Here is a 6,000-nt window from a genome sequence, read left to right on the forward strand (position 1 = left end):
TTGGTCCACACCCGAGACAGCTTTCCTTAGAGCCTAGTCTCACATGGTGTTGGACCAGATGACGCCAAAAGGCGCACAACTCAAAGACAATGCATTTGGCCCAACACCATGTGAGACTAGGCTCTAAGGAAAGCTGTCTCGGGTGTGGACCAATCAACTTCAAGGACAGTGCATACATTATCAGAGTTTATTTTTGTTTGCATTCCGACTGCAGGTATTGTGGTCTATGCAAACATGACTCCTTGTAAAAAAAAGGTGTCAGTTTTGTTGCCAGATTAAAGGTTAAAAAAACAATTATCATTGTTTACTGGCAAATGAGGTTCCAATGGTGATAGAAAAAGTCGTGCACAGGACAGCTGCGTGGCTGAACCGGAGGAGGCTCACTTTCGCCTCTGAGCGCACTCAAACCAATCGCCGGCGCGCGGGTGTATAGCCGGCAACCCGCGAATTACAACGACAAAACAACTGAACACGTTGGTCAATAACTTCGGCGGGCGCGGTCCTCACCCACCCCCACGACCCCTCAATTCCTGAGCTCCCTCCCCTCTCTCACGTGAGCCCGCCAAGGGGCGTAGAGCGTACCGACCTGGCAGCGCCGTTGCGTCTGCAGACGCGGTGGGTGATAGATCACATGCGGGCACGTCTAGCATCGGTGTTCCCATGCCAAGCAAAGGGGGGTTGGGTCACGGGAATTTACGGTCACGTTTGGCAGGTGTTGTGCCCCTATAGGCGTGGGCCCACTTATAGATATATACAGTGGGGAGGGTGTTTTATATTTGTTTTAACAGTACAGTGCATTCAAATAAAACGCCGCTTCTTTAGCAAGTGTCCACACGCCGTTTTAGAGGAAGATTTGTTGGGGGTTTGTTTCTTCGGCTCATTACCCGTTTATTTTAGCCGGGCGCTGGTCGCTATGCACGTGGCCTGTAACCCAGCACGGCGTCGTGATGCGAGGGTTGGTGAATCACATGCACACACACGCGCACACACACACGCACGCACACACGCACGTTAGAAAACTCCCTTCCCATGGGCTTCGAGGAGGCCTAACCCCGGCATGCCAGGAGCTGCCGTCGGCACAGTAAAAGGCAGACTCCGCCTGTTCCAGCCGCATGGGATCGACTGTTGCCTCCTCGCACGTGTGTGCGTTGTCTCCGGCTGCTCCGGGTTGCCCCCACACATGCAGATGCTCATTAATTGGCGATAACGCCTTCGTTTATACGGCAGCGCCGGATTATACTAGTAGCACAAGTAGCTACTACATACATGTGTAGTAGCTACTACATATGTAGTAGCTACTACATGTGTAGTAGCTACGGGCCCCGCACTTTCAAGGGCCCCGCGCTAAATGCTTTCAAGCTATCAATTCCGGTTCAGTGATTCTGCACTTGCTCTATTACTATAGTACTATACTGCATTCAACTTTTATGAACGGCTGAATGTTTAAGGTTAGCGATTTGTCGTATTATCTCGCTGTATAGCAAATGAAACAATACAATTACTTTACTATGCAAGTTAAAAATGCATGTGTTTTAATATTGACGTGTGTTTTTATTTATTTAGGGCCCCTTTATAACATATGCTACAGGCCCCGCACTCGCTTAATCCGGCACTGATATACGGAGGACCGCAGAGCTCGGGAAATCGCTGGTAGTGCCGGCTCACCGCCCAGCCGCACGCCTTTCCCGCTCGACTGTGGTTCCGCGTGGCGCCTCTTGAGCCAGTCGCCCCCCTCCACCAGAGTGAGCGGATAACCGCGTGAATGTGGCGGCCCGTTGCAGGTTTGTCAATTGTCATTTTTGCACCGCGGGATTTATTTTTAGCGTCGCCTGCGTCTGCGCGATTGGCGTCTGCGCATTCTCAGCAGCTCTTTGACAAAGGCCACGCTGCCTATCGGGCCCTCGGGACGGCGCGGTGGCAGCTGCCAGGGCTGCTGGCAGGGGAGGGAGTGGTGTGCCCAGGTACTCTTCGCCTGGCTGTGCCCCTGACACGTCTGGAGCCCTCTTAATTATGCAAGAAGCAGGATATAAAAAACAATGCTGTAACATTATAACCCCCATTGTCTTGTGGATGTAATTGTGTTCGTACGATCCTCAAAGCGCACCTGATAAAGCTAGGACTGTTTGGAGCACATTTGACACTGAGTGAGTGTCTCGGCTGGTCCAGAAGAGGGCAGCGGCGTGGAAGGTCGGGGAGGGTTTTTCAAATACCCCAACTCACAAACGGAACGCTCCCGAGTATAATAACCAACACCTGCCCGCTTCGCCGTGTAAGCTATTGTGTAACTGCACATGTGGTTTGCTCTTTGCCCGTTGCATTTGAGCGAAAGGTGTGCACTTGGATGGGACCCCCCCCCCCCCTTCCTCTCCAGCCGGCATCGTGCCCGCATTCCGCATTGGTCAATCACTCAAAGCGTCGATGTTCAAACACACAAGGGGCTCCTTTACAGCAAGTGACTCAACCCGCAGTTCGGCAAATTGGCAGGCACACAACGGTGTGGTGAGCGGGCCATATTCGCTTCACCCTCCCCATCTCAAGGATAGCCCCCTCGGTTCACTATTATCGTGACACGCAGTTCATTTGCGCTTTGTTTGAAGAGGAATTGGTCCTCGTTCAAAGTAACTCCGAGTGTGTTTTTGACGTAAGTAACAATTTGCATAGGTAGACCTATCAAATCGAACGGGTGCCAAAACATACCAATTGGCTTAATCATATGCCTCGGTAAAAATTTATCTTTTTTTTTACTCTGCAAAGGCAACGTTTTTGTTTGAATTGCGCCCAATGCCTGTGTTCTTGTGCCCAATTAATGTTCCGTCTGTCACGGGGCGTTCTGCTTCGGTGCGTGAATGTAAAAAAAACAACAACGATCGGGTCTGCATTTCACCCCAAACCTCAAACTCCTGGAAAACATCTCTCTCGAGTTGAGCGCGGCACCGTCGGCGAGTCGATACCCGCCTAGACGGCTCGGGGCGAGAGAGCCGCTTTGAGATGTTCACTCGAGGCCACGTGGTTTGGCGAATGGCCCAAAAAAACGCGCCACTAACACCTTTGAAGATTCGGTGCGGCAGTCCGGCCGATCGAACAACCACTCGAACATATATATTCGAAACCTTTCGCGTGATGCCAGGCGCAGTTCGGGAGTCGATGGGAAAAGCGTTATGTGTGCCTTGTTTGTGTCACAGCGCGCCTATGGGAAGAACTTATGCGTGTCTTCCTAATGTCACGCTTCACAATTTGGCAGTCGCAGGCGAACGCTGTTGGAACAGCCTTGGCTGGGAGATGAAGAATTGTAGCATTTCTCGTCCTGCGGTGCCAGGGTTCACGAGTTGAAGCCCTCATTATTGTTACTCTGACGACGCTTTGTGCGTAGACATGTGAACTTTTCCATGTCTTGAGCTTCCAACAGCGTGCCATTGTCAGTCAGGGTCATGACCAACTTTTCCTTCAATTCCCTATTCAGTTCGCTGCATCTCCCAATAGATGGGAGTCCATTCCTAAGTTTTTTTTCCTGTTGCCAAGTTTATTATATTCGTTAATTGCAATGAATTGACATGCGAGTGATGGATACAGTCAGACTGGCGCAGAGGCCAAAGGAACGACAACAAGTCGTTGGAGACTCACGCTCTCGCTCTCAAGGACCCCGGGAACACACGCGGCGCCACTGTCCGCATTGTCATCGCCTCGTCGTAAAGCGTAGCGAGTGCAGAGCACGCCGCCACGGATGAGAGTAGCCAGGGCTTTACACGGCGGCTGCGTAGACGCAGGGATGTCCTCGTCTCTGCAGGAGAAATGTTACGAGAGCGCACAGCTGCGTCCTGCCCGAGTCATTCAGCAGCAGCAGCAGCAGCAGCAACAACAGTGGCCACTTCCAGCAGTGCCCTCGAAGGCCACGTCTGGCATTATTTTTTTAGTGCGTTCGGTTCGGGTCCATAGCCGTTCCCCCGATGTTACTCGGTAGCCGCTTGAGACGTTCCTCTCTGTCTCTCTGCCCCCCCACCCCTACCCCCTGTGTCGCGTAGTGGAGATGGGGGGGGGGTGCTCGACAGCGGCTCACGATGTTGAAACTACCGCGAGGCTTTGCTTGGCGGACGCCGTCGTTCTTCTGCTGCAGCAGCAGCACGGAGCTGTGATTGCAGCGATCGCTCTTCAACTTTGATGGGGGGGGGGGGGGGGGCAAGTGAACCAGCGGCCACTGGCAGTGGGGAGCGAAGGCAACGCAACCTGTGCGTGCGTGCGCGCCGGGAATGAAGTCGCACGAATCCAAAGGCCATTTACAATAAATCAAATTACACGCCGGTTCTGGGCACCGCCTGAAGGGGCTTGGTTTTTTTGTTGCTCACTTGCTCGCCCCCAAGCGGGCTCGGGTTTACATTCCAGCCGTTATCTGCACGGCCAAGACAACAAGGCCGTCTTTGTTTCCCACCAGGTAAACAGGTCCCGGGAGTTAAGAGGCTCCGCCGCTTTTTGGCCCAGTACGGTCGGCTTGTGGGCGTCGCGTTTTTTTTGTTTTTTTGTTTTGTTTTTAGCCCTCTGCTGTCAGCGCTGCCGAGTGGTTTGGGTTAGGGGCTCAACGATTTGGGGAAAATATCTAATTGCGATTTTTCTGACAGATATTGCAATTGAATTTTTTTAAGTCAAGGTTCAGTTCAATATTCGCTGTGTAATAGATTTAAAACATGTGATGGAGCATTACCACATGATACCATCAAAATATGAACCGCTCCATATATTATAATGCGAGGATGAGAACTTAAAATATATTAATTGCTTCCAATATGAATTTATTAAAATGCTTTAATTGAAATAAAACAATCAAACATAGAACAATTATAATAATAAAAACAATTCCAATAAGAAAGTAGTATGACTTTTCAAATCGCAAAAAATCGCAGCCGTTGCGATTTGCTAATCGCATTATTTCAAATTTCGATTTGAAATCGATTAATGGCTCAGCCCTAGTTTGGGTTGGGTGGGGGTCGCTCCGCTTTGTTCGCGCTCTTCCCAAATGTGGATTGAGAGCGAACTCGCAACCCCACACGTCCTTTTGGACGTGACCGTCCCGTCCGACCCTCCAGCCAGCCAGCAAAACTTATTGTTCTTCTTGATATACAGAACAGTACTTGTACGCGTGATAGAATGTGATAGCGTGTCCCGCGCATTGGCGTGGGATGCACGGCCGGGATAGAAGCTGGTGGTGGGGGTGGGCAGGCGACACGTCAGAACGCACGAACCCTGCTCAACGTGCGCGATGACGTCACCCACGGCATGCTGTGGGTGACGTCATCGCGCACACGTGCTCGACGACGTCACAACCGCGCACGCGCTCTCGCCATGCGACAACCAATCAGCAGCCGTGAAGCCAGCTTATTGCAACACTCGTTCTCTTTCTGAGATGCTACGATAATCTACGCAGCTTTGTGACAAAGGCTTTTAGAATCCACTGCTGGGCGAAGGCCTTCCGATGTCACGCTGCTCATGGTGGGGCTTTTCATGTCCGTGTTCCATCTCGCTCATTCGTGACGGGGAAGAGACGGTGGAAGGGGCGGGGTGCACCCGCGACTGCTTCAGATATCAATCATCACCGATGCTCGTCGTGTCCCGCAATAGAACTCAGGTCGCCGGGTTCATAGCGAAGTGCGCGCGCTAAACCACTGCGCTGCCGTGTGGCCCCAGTCGTCTTCTAGGGGGGGGGGGGGGGTGCAATATGTGCAGACTCTGTCTCTGGCACTACTGTTGTTCCCTGCCAGCCCCAGACAGATCTGCTGAGCTGTGTGCCTTGTAATGAAGTCACTGATATACAATTCAATCACCGGTCCCTGAGATGCACCATTACACCTGGAAATGGGCCGTCCATAAATGATGTCACGCGATTTTGGACGATTTTTTACCCCCCCGCCCCCTCGTCACACGGCGTCACAAAAAGTTAGACCCCCCCTCAGATATGACGTCACAAAGCTCTGCCCCCCCCCCAAAATAAAACATGCTTCAAATCTCTTTAAA

The sequence above is a fragment of the Lethenteron reissneri genome, chromosome 20 (assembly GCF_015708825.2).
Source record: "Lethenteron reissneri isolate LAM-NWPU_2019-01 chromosome 20, ASM1570882v1, whole genome shotgun sequence".
Classification (NCBI taxonomy): Eukaryota; Metazoa; Chordata; class Hyperoartia; order Petromyzontiformes; family Petromyzontidae; genus Lethenteron; species Lethenteron reissneri.